Genomic DNA, 19,869 nt, shown 5'->3' on the forward strand with positions numbered 1-19,869 from the left:
CTTTTCTTTTCCCCGGAGCCGTTTCAGCGTCAGCGTCGAGGCCGGTGGGGAGGGCGGGGCGGGGCGGGGCGGGCCGGGGGGCGAGGGTGGGGCCGGGGACGCGGGCCCGGCGCCCGGTGAGCGTGATGGTCGCCATAGCAACGCGGGCGTCTCCCTGGCAACGCGTGGCCCGGGCGGGTGCCGTTGCATCACGGCGCTGCCGGGCGAAAGGGCCGGCCGTTGGGGCTCAGCCGCGCGCCGTTGCCTTGGCAACGGGTAACCCTGCGCAGCAACGGCGGCCGCTCCGAAAGTTTTTGCAAAATCGGGATCCCGTACCGGGTTGTGCGGTCCGCGGAGAATTGCAGGCGCCGGGGTCTTACACACCCCCCCCCTCCCCGTTTTGAAGTGAGCTTGGGGTCAGCCAGCAGCCGGAGGCGACAGGAGCTTGGGGTTTCCTGAAGCACCGGCGGTACCGCAGCAGCGCAGGGCACTCTGTCTTGCGTTTCATGTGCAGCTCTAGAAAAATATTTTCCATAGTACCGCCTTTAGAAGGGATTTTTTCACTTTTCCCCTGCTCCCAGCGATCCCACCGCTGCTGTGCTTTGCAGAAGGATAGATAAATAATTTGAATAATAGCATTAAAATTGTAATTTGTGTGTTTGAACAAGGCTTGGCTCCAGAGCCTTATCACTTCCGTTGCCTTTTTAAGAGTATTTTAATTATGCCCATACAGATTTATTCAGAGATTCTCGTATCAAGTAAAAGTGTAATGCACGTCTGACATAGAAATGGAGGGATTTTGATCCCTTCTAATCCCTGCAAGCAAAAAAAAAGTCCAGCAAACACACGCAGTGGAAAGCAGGAGGATCTCCGATTTTTTTTATGCTTGGAAGTGACTGTTGACTTAATGGGTCGGGTTTGCCAGAACCGCTGTGCAATTTGCTGGCAGACGTTGCCTGCGGGAGCTCACAGATAGCTTTTCCAGGTTAGGTGGAAGGAAGCGGTGCAGCAGCGCTGGCGCGAGGGGTCCTTGCAGGGACGAGCCCGTAGAGATGCCCTGGCTGGGTGCTGGGTGTCACGAGCCTGCCCCGGGGCAGCTGCCCTGCATCCTGCACAGCCATGTGCCCGCTGCTCTCCCGTCCTCGCTGTGTGGGGCAAAGGACGTCTGCGGAGCCGCAGACCTCGGGTAAAAGTTGTGCTGCCCTCCTCTAATGGGGTGGGTGGCCAGAACCTCATAGCCTCTTTTCACGGGTGGGAGAGGAGAGGTGTACTGGCACGTGCCAAAGAGCATGGGATTTAAGAAGGCGTTTTGAAAGACTGCCTGCTTTTGCCGATGCCCAGATGTAGCTGGGCAAATGGGAAAGCTGTCTTCTGTGTGAGGGAGAGGGAGGGTGCTAACGAAACACCTGCAAGCGAGTCCCAAAACTGAAAGGGAAACTTCCTCTCCTTGGAAACTGTGGGATGTCAGAGCTGCTGCTATACTGCTTCTGCTGCCAAGGGTTTTCGAGTCTTCCTTATAGTGACTGCATCATAAAACAAAGAGCTTGCATGGCTGCGGGAGCAAATGCCTCGCAAATAGACACCCAAAGGAGGCCAGGTTTTGTATGAAGAAACCATGATCTTGCTGTTATTTTTAGCTGGCTATCTTGCAGCAGTTCTGCTGTCAAATAAATCTTAATCATCCCATGGTCTTCTAAAATATTTATTTATTCATATACTAATGACTGGCGAAACATCAACACAAGGCTGGTCTAGGCCATCGGTGACTGTTGAATTAATTGCATTGGCAGTTACATGGCAAAATCATTTTTTCAAATATATTTCTGATATATTCACAAGTAGTTGAACATGCCCTGTGTGTTTGGAAAAGCAATAATCCCATATGTATGTGATTGCTTTCTCATGTGCACAAAGACTACCCAGTAACGGGTAGAAAATGTAAATCCACTCCACCGTCGTCAGATCTCCAGAGCAATACATCGTCATAGTAACAAATTCCAAGGGAAATTTTTCTGATGCTGAAGATAATATGTCTAGAAAAAATCCTTGGGTGGCAGAGGTTTTGCTGTCTATCCATCTTATGTAACTGAAGCCCACAACTACGAGAAACTATGCCACCTGATATTAATGAAATATATCTGGAACCAGATAATTCACCAGTATTACTCCTGCCTCTAGGAACGGGATTAATCAGAGGAATTACAAGGTTTATAAGGATCAGTTGGTACGATTCCACAGGGGCAAAGTGACCTATTGCTTGTCTTTATCAGATGTTTTAAAAGAATAACGATACACAAATGAATCACATGTTCTGTTTAGTATCTGCGTAAGCACCTTAAGGGTGAATTGAGCACAGAGTAAAGGAACGTATTGTAAAAATATCTCAAGCAAGATGGTCACTGAACAGACAAATTCTCCTTTTCTGAGCAGAGTTAATTACATCAGATGATTTAGCTTTACAACTTCATTAGAGCATCCTGCATAAATGTAACAGGGAGGACCTTTTATGAAGGAGGTTTACAATGCGCACCCACACATTTGGATGGCTGAGTCAGTGTTAATACTAGTATCGTTTAAGATTAGACATATGACTCAAACCAGGAAGTTTGGATTATATTGGGCTCCATGTATAGAAGACCATAGTTTCAGGGAGAAAAGCAACCTTGCAGTGTTTGTACATAAGAAGGAACTTCAGACTGCAGTTGTTTGAATTGCTACTGCAATTCAGGGTGAAGATTAACAGTAAGCTAGAAGAAGACTGTAGTAATGTGAATTATTTAATTTTAGTTGGATTGGATGTGTATTCTTAAAAAACAATACTCATGCCAAACAAAAAAGAAAATCTTAGATTTTTATCTGGTTCTTCTAATTGAAGCATATATCATGTCATTTACGATGAATTTCGAGGGCAAACTAACAGTGATACACAGCGTTACAAGGAAAAAGCTCTCTCCATGGTGTGGAAAAATTGCTGCTTTAGTCTAATGTGTTTCTTTTTAAATATTTACAATCATGTTGGCAAGAGCAACCTTGAAATACATTTGTAGATGCAAACTTGGTTAAGTAACTATGTAAGTCAGTGCCCTGATATTTCATCTATATGGTTTATTTCCAGTTTTCTGACTCTTAACTGAGCTGTAGGTGGGATTTTCTCTTCTAGTAGCACTTTGAGGAGATCTTGAAGTGGATATTTCTTTTCTCTGTGTGTATTACACGGGGCTAGTTCTCAATTGTATTTCTCCTTCTACTGCTGAAAACTATCAGGAAGTGTAATGTAAAATAACAGAAATTATTAGTTTCACAGATGGATAAAAAATATTTGAAGATCTGGGTGACCACCTAGGAGTATTGACTAGATCCCTTTATAGACTTGTGGAGCATTACTGCACTGCTTTTCATTTTTCTGGTGTTTTTTGCTAGTTGTAGTTTGTTAAACCAGTGGCAAACGTTGACGCATCTGTCCTAAGTTGCCGTGTAACTGATGAAATTGCAAACATGCCCGAGACAGAAACTGAAGAGTGGTTTCTTTCTTGTGTTGCTCCAGCCCGCCTGTTCATAAAGGCTTCGTTGGGTTCCGTGTTGGTTTGCTCCTTCCCATTGGAACAGCTCCGTGGGTGAGCTTGGCTGATAGGTTCTCCTTCAGGAAGGATTGAGACCCCAGTTAGTCCTGAACTGGATTTGTGCTTGGCTTTGGACATGGAGTCCACCTGTGCACATAAAAGCACTTTTATCAGAAAAATACCTTCTTTGGCGCGCATCACTGCATTTCAGCCTGGCTGCCCTCCGTAGAGAGGGCTTGAGCCTTGCAGGGCTGGAACCCACAGGAAAACACGTAGCAAAAACTCAACTGCAGTGCAGTTTCGGTTGTTGGAGAGCAGAGTCGATCTGCAGTACATGGCGTCTGCCGGTTGTTGGCAGAGCGGGTGCTGCAGAGCTGCCCCGCTGCGCTGCCGGGCTCCCGGCTGGTGCTGCAGCCTCGGCGGCTGGTGGGGACCAGGACCCGCCAGGAGCCAGCAGGAAAACACCCCTGCTTCTTGTGTGGAGTCACTTTCCAGAACAGCATTTCATTTAAATGTGGTTGGCTTTGTGATCTCGTTTTCCTTTCCCCATCCCTTGATGAGGCATATGGTACAGGTGTAGGCCAATGGATCACAGAGGGCCTGCAGCTACATGAGTGACCAAATGATTTATGGACCTTTGCCAGCCTGGGATTTGAAAAATTTGAAGTGCCTTCTGTTTTATGAAATTTAATGTCTCTTTTAACTATTTCCTGCTGCTGCTGCTGGCTTCCCTAAAAATGCTATGAGCTCCTTAAACGTTCATCACTTCTCCAGTGTCTTGTCTTTTGATACCTGTTTCTGATAAAAGTGTTTTTCCTTATTCTTTATCCTGAGGTAGAGATTAAGAAAAGGTGACTTTGTGATTATGAACCCCTGTCTAACTTTTGAAATTTATTTATAGAGACACAATGAAAAATTTCTGAAACTTGGATTTCAGGAAAAAAGCTTTAGCCGCCAGGACCTGCCATCACTGCTGACTGGAAGCCCTGTGGTAAACGGCAGGAGAGGTGGCCTGGGTCCACCCACATTTGGATTTGAACTAAAAAAAAATTGCATTTGCCTGTCTTGAGACTGAAAACACACAGTCCTAGCTTTCTACTTCCATCTCACCAGTACCAGTCGTGCCGCCGTGCAGTGAGGAGGGCGAGGGGCGGCCGTGCGGTGGGAGCTCCCCGGGCAGGGCCCTCGCTGTGCCTGCGCCTCGCAGACCCCCGCGCCCCCCACGCACTGCTGCCGCGAAGCCCCTCGGGCAGTCACCCCCGCACGCTGTCGGTACGCAGTTGGCATACAGCCCGCTCAGGATGGGGAACTTCGAAGCTGTTACGCGGCTGCAAAACAGACAAGTGTTCCCTGCCGAGGACGGCTGATGTGAATCGACTGCTTAGGAAACTGATGTTACTGGAACAGCTCCTCCAAGTATTTGCGGGTTTTGGCTTTACTGTCACAAGCTTCTCCCTTTCACAGTTGTTTATTGAAGCTAAACCTGCATCAAAGTCAGTATGTTATAGGTTATTGTTTTGGACAATGTATAAGCACTCTTTTTATCCATACGCTTTATAAGTTGAGATCAGAAACGATCGTCTGTGGCCATTTGGTGAAGTTGGTCAAACAACCTTTTTCCGTTCACTGAAAACTTTGAAGCACTGAACAACACTGCACAGCATCTCCCTGCAGGAAGAGACTTGGAAATTAATTGGTTGTCCTTTGCAGGCTGGAAACGTGGATTTAATTCTGTATTGTTGGTTTTGCTTTCGGTAGGAAACTAAGCTGACCATAGAGCAGTCTAATATTAATTTCTGTGCATGTTACAACCCCTTTATCAAGACTGATCTAGGTATTTTACTTCCCAGACAGAGTCAGAATGAGTTTTCTTCTCTTGGTGTGGTGTTAAGGTAGAGTCTTTGGGGAATTTTTTTTCACTGTTTTTGTAGTTCAGAAATCACAGAGAACACAAGTTCTTTCAAATTGTGCCCTCTGACACCATAACACGTCTTGATTTGGAGAGCATATGTACTTTGGGATTATGCTGCTTTATTTCTGTTTTCTGGCAAGTTAGAGAACATCGATTCTGCTTGGTGCCAAGTAGGAATAGCAAAGAAAAAAGAACTTTTGCTTGAGTCTTGCTTGAGATGTCTGTAATGCTATCAACACGTAAATGATTGAGGATTTGCCAATCCAAGACTTGTTTTCTAACATATTCTTATCAGCTCACTAGCCAGTAGACTTTGGTGATATGGGAAGTATCCCACTGAGCATAGTTTCAGAAAACAAAACAGATCAGCTCTTACTTTTAAAAGGAATGTTCTTGTACATTATAGTATGAGGGAGATGAAGGGGAGGGAGATAAATCGGGAAAGGTGGCAGCAGATCCTGGACAGAAAAAGAAGAGCAGAAAGTCCCAAGTCTGCCCTCTTTTACACAACAGTTGCATGCATTCCTTCTGCAGCACCCTTGTGCTCAGCAGGAACGGCTGGTGGAAATAAAAATAACTCTCTAATCACGTTTTCATTCCTCTCAAAATTAGGTAAATGCTTCTGAGCCTTCTCAGCTGAGATGTTTTCAACTCTTTCTCATCCATACCCCCAAAATAGTACAAATGTCTTGTTTTCCATTTGCCAAATACATAAAGATTTGGTTGAGTCTTTGTTTTGGCTGCGTGTTTGCAGACCTTTGGTAAAGAACTGTAAAGCAGCATCCTTAGCCTGTCATGTTTCTCTAGGTGCTGGGCAAACACCAGCTCCTTGCTTTATGTTGTTATTATTCATAGACCCATTTGTTGAACAGTCTTCCCAGTTACTTGGCTTTTTAAGCTTTTTCCCCCTTCTCTGTGCCTTCTGTAGATAAATATAGCCTTATTCCAAAGATAGCTTGGAATGGTACCGTAAATATTTCCACTTCAGTTCATGGGAAAAGGAAAGTCTAGGGATGTGTTTTGAAATCTTTCTTTCTTTGTTTGTAAATCCCTCTCTAGCCCTGGGTGTTTCCTTATGAAAATTGTTAGAGTAGCCTCATTGACAGAGCTCTGAATTGCTGACTGCAGAAACTTGGAAGCATGTGAGTGCTGTGCTTCTGCAGATGTCTTCTGCAGCTCCCCATCCCTCTTCCTCGCTGTCCCCAAGGTGTGTTCTTGTGCAGTTAGAGCATGTGTTGCGCAGTGCATGAGCCGTATGGTATGGCAAAAAACAGAGCGCGGGGCACAGCTCTCCTTTGGTTACTTGGCAGTGTTCAGTCAGTTTCGCACCCTCCGTCCCATTAATAGCCATTGCATCACTATTACAACTGCAGCAGTTGCATGGGTGGGGAAGCCTGTGTAACGAAATTCAATAACAGTTCACTGACATTTTAGTAGTTGAAAATTAGGACTCGGGAGCTAGTGTTTGTGTGATGAAAAGTGGCCGACATGAGCATCACGTTTGTTAATCATACAATATTACAGCAGCGGAAATCATCTGATTTCTGCATTTGAAAACAGGCTCATGAAGCTTGGGAAGCTGCAAATAGTATCATAGTGTGTCACATCTTATTGCTGTTGGATTCAGAAAAGGGGTTTTTATTTGTAGAACTCAAATTTGTTCAATTTATTTTTAATTTTTTTTCTTTTAGATTTTCTTCAGTTCTCTATTAGTTATTGGACTTCTTTCCTTTGGTGCCTGTATTAAGAAAGATTTACAAGGAAAGTCACCTTATTTGCAGTTCTGTTTTAAGACTGACATTCTTAGAACAGTTTCTAATCTGATATTAATAGTAATAAACTTTGTATGAGTAAAAAAAGTTAAAATTTCAGAGTCTTTCAAACAGTAGGTAAGGGGTGGCTTTTCCGTAATGGCTACTCATGTGATTTCAAGGCATTTTGCAGTTTAACTCATCATTATTTATTTAATATTAGTTTAGACTCAAAGTAAGGTGTGTAGACTATTTCCAAGAATTGCAGCTCTGTCTTAAAAACCTGGGTGGACCTTTCATCCTTTTACCGAACATTTGAATATATATTGGCAAATAGAGAACATGCTTTAAGCGTGAGGGAGCTGTTGCAGTTCATGTGAAACTCCCAATATTTGTGTAACCAATATATTCCATATGTAATATACTTCTGAGAGTGTCAGTTCTGCACACAGGTTCAACGGCCTTGGCTAAGGAAGAGGCCGAGCAGACTTGCTTGGCAGCTCCTCATCATCTTGGGACAGTCCACTTGAGTCCAAGAGCTGGAGGAACTGCCTGCGAGTGACCCGGCTTCTCCCCAGGTCATAACAGAAGGTGACAACTGTACCATAAAAATGCTGGTTGTCCTTAGAGGAACGTCCTGGGGGATGAGCATGGCTAGTGGCAATCAATTCCTCTTTTCTCTGCTCAACATCAGTGAGAAGCAGAACAATAAGAGGGTCCCGTTTCATTGCTGATCATGGTGCGACTGTGGAATATCCTAACAAGGTGGGGTCCAGATGATGGAGGTGGCCCATCTGGCCTTGGGTTACTCAGTAGAGGTGAAAAACTGAACTAGATGGTGGAGCCTCAGCCTGGGCTCTGGGCCAGCTGGCAGCAGGTTGGGAGATCTTGAGCTTCAGGGAAAGGTAGACTGACCTTCAGACCTCACAGACCAGCTGGTCTTTGTCCTGAACAAAATCTTCTCTGGTTTCCTTATCTCCCAGTCATAGGGGGCACCTGTACGAAGCCAGGCTTGTCACAATAGTGTTTCCAATTATTTTATACATACAGTTAAGAGAAAAGTGCATCTGTATTTCATACCTGTGTTAGGCGTCCACATAATCCCTGCCTCTGTATCTGACCCAGTATTTTTCAAAGGATTAATCAGTCTTTCTGCAAATGATTTTTTTAAAAAGTGCAGGTGTCCTAAACTTTTAGAGCTTTTACACTATCATATTGCAGTGCCAGTGGCCCTAAATCTTAAGCGAAAGGCAGTTCTCCTTGAAAGCTATTTCTTCCGTAAATATTTATTCTCAGATAAAAAGCTCAAAACAAGTTTCAATGGGTTAGTCTTTTTGAATCTTTATTAGCCAACATACTTTTTCTGGGATATGTATGGTATCCCAGCATATAGATATGTGTATATACAGTATTAAGGGCAACCATGTTGGTGAAGGGTCTAGAGCACAAGTCTTATGAAGAATGGCTGAGGGAGCTGGGGTTGTTTAGCCTGGAGAAGAGGAGGCTGAGGGGAGACCTTCTCGCTCTCTACAACTACCTGAAAGGGGGTCGTAGTGAGGTGGGTGCTGGTTCTTCTGTCAAGTAACTAGTGATAGGATGAGAGGAAATGGCCTCAAGTTGCACCAGGGGAGGTTTAGATTGGATATTAGGAAAAAATTCTTTACTGAAAGGGTTGTCAGGTGTTGGAACAGGCTGCCCAGGGAAGTGTTGGAGTCACCATCCCTGGTGGTGTTCAAAAAGTGCGTACATGTGGCACTTCAGGACATGGTTTAGTGGACATCGTTGATGGTTGGACTCGATGATCTTAAAGGTCTTTTCTAACCTAAATGATTCTATGATTCTATGCTGATAGTATAGTATCTCTATATATAGTTTGGTACACTTTCTGGAGAAGGCAGGTTTTTTAATTTGTTTGGTTGAAGAAAGTAAGTTTGGGGATAATTCTGTTTGTTAATAATTGAATGCTTGAATCGTGATTTTTTTCATCATCATTGCCACTTAACGACTTCACTTCTGATGTCATAAAACCTCAGCTAAGGGCTGGAGTTGCCACGTGCAGGTCATGATTACTGACCATGGTTTTTTCTGGCTTTTATAACTCCCTTCATCACCTGGATTTCTGGATACCTGGATTTCTGTTGTATCCAGTTTTTAATGTGTGTGAGTCTGTCCTCTGATTGTACGATCCTACCATGTAAAAGTGATATTCCTCCTATTTTGATGAATAAAACTATTTTGCTAGAGTTGTCTCCTTTCACAAGAACTTCCATGGCTCAGAGGAATAAAAACTGAAAGGGCTTAAATGGTATTAAAATGTCTCATTCTGAAGTTTTGGAACAAAAAGCATAGAGTATTTTTTCATACTGAAACTTTTTTACACTTAGGTTTTGAATTTTGACTTGGAAAAATCAAGCTGCTTGTTTCATCAGAATGAAATACTTATATAAAAACTGTGTCTTGGAGGAGGTAGGGGGTCCTTAGAGAAATTTCCATCCTCAGCAAAACCCTGTGTGGCTGGTAAGAGAGACTGTCTTCCTCCCATGTTCACCTGTTAGTCCCAAAGTGAAAAGACAGGAGGTGAGAGCTATAGCTCTTTGCTTGTCCAATGTGTTTTATACCACAGTGCCCTGATAAAATGTTCCTTCCCCTTTCCCCTTGCAAAACAGAAGTGCTCAGCACTTGCACTTCTTGTTCTTTTTCAGTAAAGCCACGATGAAACTCTGAAGGTTATATTTTATTATCTGGACTGTATTTTTTTGTAGATGTTTTGACTTAATTTTGGGAACCCCACAGTTGTTTAAAGAAAATCTGTCCAGCAATTTTGGTACGTCTAAGCATAAATGAGAATTAAGGGGCTGCGTTTTAGATAGATTTCAAGAAACTCTTGTTGGGTTTCTTTCCATTCCAGGTGGCCCCAAAGCAGTGTGTATGCATGGGGTGCTCGTCAGTGGCATTTGTTTTGTCTCTAAATTATGAAACTGTTTGTAAAATGCAGCATTTGCCCCCCCCCTTTTTTTTTTTTTTTTTGCTATTGGTTAAAAAAAGCAGGGCAAGAGGGTTAGGCAGTGTGTAAGTTAGTTAATGGAAGTTGCTACCGCAGGAAAACGCCAAGGCTAAGGATTAAGCAATAGTCCCCCAAAAGGTGGAGTTTTGTTTAACTACCATGTCCAGAGCTAATACAAATGCGTCTGGAAGAGGATACTAGACCTTGTGGGATTTTTAGGTTTAAATCAGTCTCTCTAATATTTCAAGTCCCCATGGGCTGTAGTAGCAAGCACAGATTTATCGTGCTATGCCGCTCTTCCACTTTCTGTGAAACTTTTATTTCTCGCATTGGGTCATGGAAGCCCTGGACCAAACAGGCTGTTGGTTTCATCCAGTTCAGTGGTTTTCATGTTGTTATACTTTTGACAAGATTCCCCATTTTGCATCTTAGGCTTTTTTTCCCCTATGACTGAATGTGGTTTTAGTGATAAATGTGCAAACCTCTGGGGGTTTCAGTGAATGGGTATATGTATATACAGTGTACTTTTTATGTCAAAAGGCAGCCTAGCTGCCAGGGAAGCGGCTCTCTTTGGCACTTAGAAACAAAATGTACTGTTTTAGTGTGGGTGACCTCTTTTCATTACAAAAGAGTAAATACAGCAACAGTGATAGGAGAATTGCTTGAGACAACTAAGTGGGTTTGTGTAAGCAGTTTGACTAGCAAACACATTAGAGAAGTTCATTTTGTTGATGAATAACTTGCAGATACAAGAAGAGCAGCATTGGTAAGGTGCAGCGTGGTTCGGTGCTCAGAGCAAAGTTGGTTGGGTTGTCACGTACACCTGTGCATCTGTTTACAGAGTAGCATGGTTTCTACCTCTGTGTTTTAAGATCATTTTTTCCTTTGTGAAAGGGGAATGACTGAAGAGATTGGCCAGCTCAGATATAAGTGTGGATCAGAGTTCTATAAAAGATCTTTCCTTTCTTTTCATCCTGACTCATTTCTGCTTTGTTGGCAATCTCCTCCTGTTAATTGCCAGAACTCGCTCTGTGGGCTCATGTGTATGCTTCAGTTATGTATGGTAATTTTTCATTGCTCTGCTCTTAAAGCATCCAAGATTGCACAGCCAATGGGTCTTGCTAATACAAATGTAAATGTATTTCTTTCTTGGCTTGCTGCAGCATGCGTGCACTTGTTAAATTTTCTTTTCATTAGCTTGTATGACATATTTTTGGTATTAGAATCAGTACTACATGGACTTTATTTGTGAAAGTGAAATAACTGTAGTTTATTATTCTGCCCTTTTCAAAGGTAGTAGTCAGTGTCCAACTTTATACAGCTGATGGTTTTTTGCATTTGTTGCTTATGGCACCTTATACCTGACTGCTGTTGCCAGTTGTTCTCTGTGCTGTAGTTTTTAACCTCACTGATGGGTACTCCTATGTTGTCTGCCTGAATAATATAAATATTGCAGAGCTCTGTGCCTCTCACTGTTTTTTTCTGTAACTATTTTTATCAGGATTCCATTATATATCCTTCCAAAAAGAAATTCTGCTCAAACAGTGGTTACAGGCTTGATGAAAAACTTCCTAAGGTTAGTCTGAAAAACTGAGGTGCTCAGAACAGTCTCTTTTTTTGACGCTTTCACTTCAGTATTTGGAAGTGTGTATAATTCTGGGTTTTAGTCTTGTGTGAGTATGGTGGTGGTGGTGTTTTTTAAGACAGAATATGTAAAATTGGGAAAAATAAATTGCATAGTAATGCAGATACTGAAGATTATTAAAAATGTAGTGATGCTTTAATACGTCCATGCAGCATTGGGAATTCATAACTGATGGCAGTGCAGGGTGCAGGTTCCAGTAAAAGTATATGAAAGATGTAAATTTAGCAAATTTGGCGTCATTTGGATTTCATTAATTTTTATGTTTAATCTGGATTAGCAGATGGAGAAAAAAATGTAAACAAAAAAGAATTGGGTTACTTTTAATTATGTAACTTTCCTGAAAAGGTTTTTTTTCCAGGCAGCCGTCTGATCAATGGCAAAATTCATAACAGCTCCCCAAGTATTTAAGATCTCTATTAATTGGAGTTCCTTCTCTGTATGAAAAATGTTCTCTCGTTAGCTGTTTTGCATATGAAAGATGAAGACCATTTTTCTCATGAGACTAAAAAAATAAATAAAACAATTAATTAGAATGAAATAATTTTCTAAACTTAAGGGAATTAATAACAAACAAAGCTTCTGGAGTAGCCAGCTTTTATTTTGTAACTTCCAAATATAACATAATGTAAGAGGAAGACTTCATACAAACACATTTATTCCATGATAGTTTAATAGCCATAATCAGCTATATTGCTAAAGCAATGTAGATGTTTTGGTTATTAAGTATATTTTGCGGCTTTTGCCTTCAGATGTAGAAATAGACTTGCTAAGATTTGGGGGAAAAAGAGAGTGGAAATTTGTGCTGGAAGTGCTAGAGCTGGTGTTTTGCCATCTCCCTGGGGATATAACCATCAAAACCCTGCTTTGAAAACAGGGGGAAAGTTGTATTGATGAGCTCTGTATTTTGTAATGATATGGAGCAAGAGCTTTAGGAGTTCAGTTTGTGTTGAGTGGCACTGCCAAAAAAAAAAAAAGTAGTTCATTTTTGCCTATTTCTGTGCCCATTTGCCATCCTCGGTTCTCTACGGTGGGTATGAGATGCCCCTGAGAAGAGTGGGCTAGTACTCTGTGGGTAGTACTCTCAGGCACTACAGTTAAAAACCCCACTAACAGTTGCTGTGTGATCAGTTAAAACCCCCCAGACTAACAGAGGAAACTTTTCGCAAGCTGTTCGGATTTGCCGCTGAGTTTGCCCTTTGACTTAGGTCTAAGACAGCAAAAGTATACCATACCACCCGTGACAGTGGTGTGCAGCAGTCTCCAGACTAGCTCTCAAGCAGCTACCTGAGGACCCTGGGAGCAGTATCTTCTGGTTGTTCAGTAGAAGGTTTGTTTGGGGGTTTGGTTTGGTTTTGTTTTGTTGGGGTTTTTTGGTTTTTTCCTTTTTTTGTGTGTTTTCTTTAGGGTTTTTTTGCAAAGTCATTTTAAGATGCTCTTGCTGCCCTTGTAAAGTAGCAAACTGTCCACTCAGTTGTGCTGGTGAAGATACTTGTGTAGTTGCATTGTAAATGGGATCCTGGTAATTTATGGGTTTTTTTAAGGGATTGGGGCTTGTCAAGGAGGGGTGAAGGCTTTCTTAAAGCGTTCCTACCAGAGAAAAAACATCATTGAACCATAATCTTACTGAGACTAGTTAGATGGCACAGTGCTGTGCTAGTAAAATTATGCTACGTCTGGCTCCCAAAGCAGAGTTTCTGCACAGAAGAGCATGGAGGCATCATCGTGCTTAGTGTTGACTTGGGTGTATTCTGGCAGGTGAGTGCCACAAAGCTGCCTTAAAGGTTTCTTGACTTGCAAACCTGTGTTGTCAAGTCACTTACATGCTATAGAAAAGTTTTCCAGTGTTGGGTAAAGCCACAGTTGGGGAAAGAGATGCTGCACCTCAACTTCATGATTCCTCAGTCTTCACAAGCTTGGTGAGAGAGGGTAATTCACATGGCACAGTTTGGCAGTCTGCTGCATCTCTCAGCCTATGCTCTAATGCAATAGCAGTAGAGCAGCCTGGGCTGGCACAGGAGTTTGGACTGCACCGAAGCACGCAAACGCTACCCAGGGACTCCGACCTGGGGAGAGCGAACTGACTGCAGGAACTGATCTTCACTTGCTGTCTTCTGATTTCCAGTTTTGAAACTGCAGGGTAGAAAATGGAGGTTTCTTTGGTGCTATAAACAGGTATACAGTATCCCTCTGTGAACGCAGATGCTCAGATTTTCATGGGTATGTCTGTCAGGCTCTCTTGTATTGCTATTGTGAACAGACTTTGACACTTGGATGGAAAACTTGCCATTTTAGTAGCATGTGAGGAGGCGACAAGTACATAGACTCCAGCTTATCTTTCCTTGGTCACTGACTAGGTGCAAATAATGAACTTACTAGACTGAATTAATTTCTTAAAGGAAATGGTCTGAAATCCATCTGGTAGAGTGCTGAAAAGCAGACTTAATAAAATCCTAGAAAATTGACTGTAGGAAGGAGTCTTCTGTTGGCAGAAAGCTGAATTGGATGACCTGAGGAGAGTCCTCTGTGTGAAATTTCTGATGGAAAGGCAAACAGAAATAAGCAATGGATCCTGAGCACAAGGTTTGCAAACTGCATCTTCAAGAGATGGAGAATTTAAATGCACTTGTTCCAGCTGATCTTCTGTAACATGATTCCCTCAATGAGGTGTCACACTGTGGATGGCTTTAGTGTGGTGAGAGAGCCTAACATTCAGAGGATGGTAATATGCACAGAGCTCAGCATACCTATTACCCATCTTAATTCAAAAGCCACCGAGACACCACCTGATCTCAATCTATGGTGCAAACGAAGAAAAATCATCAGTAATTTCAGCTCTGTGTTCAAACCTGCTGTAGATTTCTGTGACTGGAGGTAAATAACAGGTTCTTACTGTGTGGCTGTTGTGTACCCATACTGTTTCTAGAGGGTACTTGCAGTAACAGACTGTGCTTTTTTCTCCAGTGATAGTCAGATGCCAGCTGAGTGTGCGAGAGAGTATGCCTTTTTTACACAGAAACTTTTGGTGTTGCCTCTTTGCACTGACAGTAGATTCCCAAAACCTAGTGAGACCTTGTGTCTTGTGTGTCAGCTTCTGCACGAGTCTCAGCACCCGACAGCCTGTCTCTTATTGATGCTGCGCAAGAACTGATCTTTCAGGAGAGTGAGGCAAGTTATACTTTTTTTCCTTTTTTAATGCTAACGTATTCTTCATAGCATACCTGCTTACAGAAAAGTGCCGAAAAGTGTGCAGTAGTGAACGAGGGTTGGGACGTAGTCGCAACTGCATTTAAACTCCAGAGCACTCCTTGGGGCTACGATGGAAGCAATGTGTATCTCATCAGATGGAGTTTCTTGTGTCGTCCTTCAGCTTCGAGGCAGTAGAAGACACTGTACAACATCTAAGTGTCACAACTTTATGTGGACTCTTGGTGAGGCAGTCCTACCAGCTTGAAAAACTTTTGAAGCTTTTGGCTTATTTTGCCTGAATCAAAGCTCAAGGTTAGCCTTAGGTTTGCTGGAAACGGACATCCATTGGAAATAGCTTTTTTGTGGTTTTGTTTTAATGCACTCGCTAGATTGAAGTTTCCAATTACAGAAAAACTAATTTTGCTTCCAAGTCTGGCTGGGAAGTAGTCCCTCAGTAAGAGAAGTCATTGTTCCTTTTTGGCACTACCTGCAAATACAGTCATTAGCTGAAAAGTACCAGGCTTTCTTAAATCTCCTCTTTGCTCGTTGTTCTTCAGGGAATTGTATTCTGGAATATTTCTTAAACAAAGCCCGTCCTTTCACCGCGCTGCCTCAGTCCTGTCACGTCGACGCCTTCCTGGGCGGCAGCACGGCCGGCCGCAGTGCCGGAGGTGAGGTGTGCCGGTGGCTCCCGTGCTGCCGTCCTCCATCCCGCTGCCGGCAGAGCTCCGGGAACGCCGGCGCTGCCCGTGCCGCCCTGCGTGCCCGGCTGGCAGGGCTTGTCCCGGGCACGGTGCCCTGCGCGCCGGCCGGCCCTCCCTCCCTCCGCGTGCCCGGCCTGCAGATCGCCTGCAAACTTGTGGAGCTCCTTGAGCAACAGTGAAGCAATTCTTTGGCTCTGCGAAATCCTGCTGCTCGTGCTGTGCAATTTAAAGACAAAATGCTTCCTGCTAATTATTAACAGTTACTCTGTAGGAACAGCCTCATTATAGGGGCACTGAACCCTGGCCCGCCGTCCTTTTCAGCACCTGAACAATGCGAGAGGGAGGGGGAAGAAACGGCGAGAGAAACTGGAGTGCTGGCACCAATTAGTCCCAAGATTAGGCCTGAAAGAGGATTGCGATTTCAAGGCCAAAAAGAGTAGGGAGTGGGTAAAAGGATTTGAAATGAGATTATAGGACCTAAAAGCGCCTTTCTTTTGTTAGGGAAATAATTCAGCAGTTTTGCTCGAGCCAGTGAGACAATCCAGTTTAGTGGCTGAAGTAGGAGATGTGTGTCCTGTTGCTTTTTAAGGTTCTTTAACTAAGTTGATCCGCGGTTGCATTTGTTAGTGCTTCCTGCGAAATCAAAGTGTTTTCAACAAACAAACAAAAACACGGAGGAAAGCTATTGCCTCATCAAAAGGCCCATTGTCTTTCAGGAAGCTTATTTGTATTCTTTAAAAGGGGAGCCAAGGAAAGGAGGCAGATTGAACTCCCTTTTTTTCTTTGGGGAAACTTTTTTCCTGGTCGTTACTATGAGACCAGCACCGGAGTCACCCTTTCACCACCCATCCTACAGATGAGTTTCAGTGCCGGTTTTTGTTTGTTGGCCTGCTCAGAGATGCAAATCAGGCAGTTCCTACTTCAATTAAAAGCACCTTCTCCTGTCAGTGCCATAGTGGTGTATGTCCTTCTCTTCCTCCGGGAGGGAAGCGGGCACTAAGCCTTGCTGCCCTACCAAAGAGACCACGATATGCACTCATGTAACAGTAGGCGTTCAAGTGTCAGAGGCTGAAGACTGGAGCTTGCTTGGAGACACCAGAAAGAGAGGGCTTCCCCCTCCCCTCTCCCTCCAGAAGGAGAATTACAAAAGGGAGAATTACTGAAGAGAATTACAGACACCATGTATTTAATAGGAAATGTTTTGGTTTAGTCTATTCACACAAGACTGCATGAAACAGTGACTCTCTTTCTGCCCTTCCCAAGAGGGAAGCTGTTTCTCTTGGAGTGGCTTAGACTCAAAAGGTGTGGAGGGATCATGAATGTATCTATTACCAGCTTTTTTTTTTCTTTCTTTCCTTTTCTTTTTCAGTGGAACTTCTCAGTGTGAAACACTGATGTAGGCAGGCTTGAAAGCCTTGCTTTCAGTTTGCTATGCCCACAAGTTTAGGGGAGTTTCTCGGCATAAAGGAGTAGTGAGTTCTGCCATGCTCTTGATTTCCCTTACTGCTGCGTTTCATATGAGCCCTTGTTGAAGCTGCTTTCGTAGGCAAATGCTTAAAGCTGTCTTCCAGTGTGGTACTGAGAGGTTAGCAGGCATCATCTTGTCACTAGTGTAGCCTGAGTAATGGGCAAGATCAGGTGGTATGGGGAATATACTGTTTGAGAAAACCCTTTCTTTTAATAGAGGGACCCTTTTTCTCTAGACAAAGTCATTAAAATAGGACATTCTGCATACTGTTCTTGGAGTTGAGTTCTTCTCTTTGGACTTGTTTATAAATAAGTGTCTTAATTCCCATCCAAAGCACTTGTTAAATGCTAAATTTTTGTCCATTTTTTTTTTGTTCCATTACACTGCTGTCATATCATCTAGTGAATCTGGCTTGCTGCTTCCTAGCCTTCACAACCTATTCTAGAGTTCCTCCAAGAAAAGAGGGAGAGGCCGAGAGGCGAACCCGTCAGCAGAGTTTCCACACAAGTTGGTGAAGAAACACACACTCTTGTCCTGTCTATGGGACTTGTGTAAATGGCTTTAATAAGGCTTTCGTTGTGACATTGTCCTATGCTGAGATGCTAAAGGCTCTACAAAGTAGCCATAAACTTTCTGAAATAGAATAAAGACAATAATAAAACCCAAAAGGGATTCAGCAGAGGAGCAAATGTAGAGGAGGAGACAGTTTAAGCAGGGGTTGGCAATGACAACAGAATGGCAATTCCTCTTAGGAGTAGGACAGAAAAATGGTTTGAAAAGGGTAAAGAGTGCAATGAGATGACAACAACTTCTGCTGGTGCTATCCAAGTCCTGCTTTACTTCAGGTCATGTTTCTCTATGATCTAAAATTTAGGTTCAGGGATTTCTAAAAAGGGGTTGTTGGTTGAGCATGTTCCAGTTGAACTGAGAACCGCGGGTGGTATTTGCTGCACCTAGCAGAGGCAGCTACCTGGATGGATCAGTGCTGCAAATGGCTGGGCTTGCTGCTTTCCAATTTATGCGCATGTACTTTGTGTGTTGACTGGAAAATTCAGTGATGCACTGTACGTGACATTGAAAAAAGAGACTTGACTATCAATGAAACCACCAACATGAGAATTAACTGGAGTGGTTTGGCAAAGTCGTTTGTTCCATTTTCCCCCCCCCATGATTTGTCAGAAGTTACATTAACACATGAAGAAAATATTTCTGCTTAATTGGTTGTAGTAAACGGATGCGCTATAAATTAATTGCCTCTTTAATGTTTAAAAGGTTATGTCCCATTCATTTTATGACTGATTAGTATCATTTCACTAGAATGAGCAAGCTTGAGGTCATCTGATGTTTGAAAAGCATAGTTTGTTACTTTCTGTGATTTGCTGCTTTAGAGGTCTCAAATGCTATCTGGGGATGTCAGGGTGTCAGTGTCTCTTTCTAAACACCAGTGAACCATAATTAATTGTTTCCTGTAATCTAACTCATTGATTTTCTATATTTGAGGTGATCCAAGGAACAGCTTTACTCCAGGGATTAATTACAGAGAGAGAGTGAGAGTGCACATACACTCATGAACATATTTTTGCTAGTTAATACTAATGAGGATTTTTTGCAACCGCGTGGCAGATACTGATACAACTGGCAGGAGAATTACACAGTATCTGACAGATGACCATGCCTACCCTTAGCAGCAACTTTTGGTGCCCACAAAGATTGTGGTCTCCGTTAGCGAAATACCTCTGGTTTTGGTGTTGCCCACCAGCAGATGGACCTCCCAGAACCTCTTGGTTTGTCGAGGAGAGAGCTTGTGATCTCCTCCACTGGCTGTTAAACCAGAGCTGTTTAGTGAGGGGCGCAGAGGATTGCTCAATTGTCATATTTCGTTTTATTCTTTAACTTTCTTGAGCTTTATCAAGAGCGAGTGAGTGGCCTAAACTCTATCTCTAGGCTTCTGTGTTTTGGCACAAGGTTGTTACCAAACTGCTGCTTAGATATGCCATGCAGAAACAGTAAACTTAGATATTTGCAACTTTTTGTGACGTTTTTTCATGTTCATAACGACTTTTTTCAACCTTCCCCATGTGAAGTCACAGCGGATAAAGCAGAAATGTAGAAACCAGTATCTCATCACAAAAGCAATTGCCTGCTCACCTTCACCTTCCTTCGTACAGCCTTTACTTCTACACCTCTGCTTTCTGCTATGAATTCCAAAGTGAAGAGCAGAGTGTTTAAGCCCTGTCTTACTGACTCACGTCCAATTTCTGCACCAACAGCTGAGGAGAAGCAGCAAACAGCGGAAAACTTAGACCATATCGTGGATTCCACCAGGGAAGCCGAGATTTGTTGAAATAACAATGCTGTTAGACAGTTCCTGGAAGAGTAGTCTCCTTCTTGGTAGAGATATAGCTTCATCAGTCACATGAGGAATCACTGGCTTAAAGGTAGAAAGGTGACTTCTTGCTGTAAATTATGTGAAGGTCAGCTTTTCTTTTCCTGAGTGAGTTCCTTTATTCGTGCAGGTAATATTGTAACTTGAGAGAATTATTAGAATATTACTAAGTACAATGTTAGTATTCTCAACAGACTGAACAGCTGTTCGGAGAGGTAAGGATTAGGGATAAAGATGCACACTGAATTTTATTTCCCATTACAGGTAGGAGGTT

General features: G+C 43.1%; 1 protein-coding gene across 5 annotated transcripts in view; it reads left to right on the plus strand.

Moving 5' to 3' along the window:
• Positions 1-19,869, plus strand: part of FOXN3 (forkhead box N3) — a 215,850-nt gene that overhangs the window by 106,404 nt on the left and 89,577 nt on the right. The gene's annotated exons all lie outside the window — the stretch shown is intronic.

The sequence above is a fragment of the Buteo buteo genome, chromosome 6 (genome assembly GCF_964188355.1).
Source record: "Buteo buteo chromosome 6, bButBut1.hap1.1, whole genome shotgun sequence".
In the NCBI taxonomy this organism is placed as follows: Eukaryota; Metazoa; Chordata; class Aves; order Accipitriformes; family Accipitridae; genus Buteo; species Buteo buteo.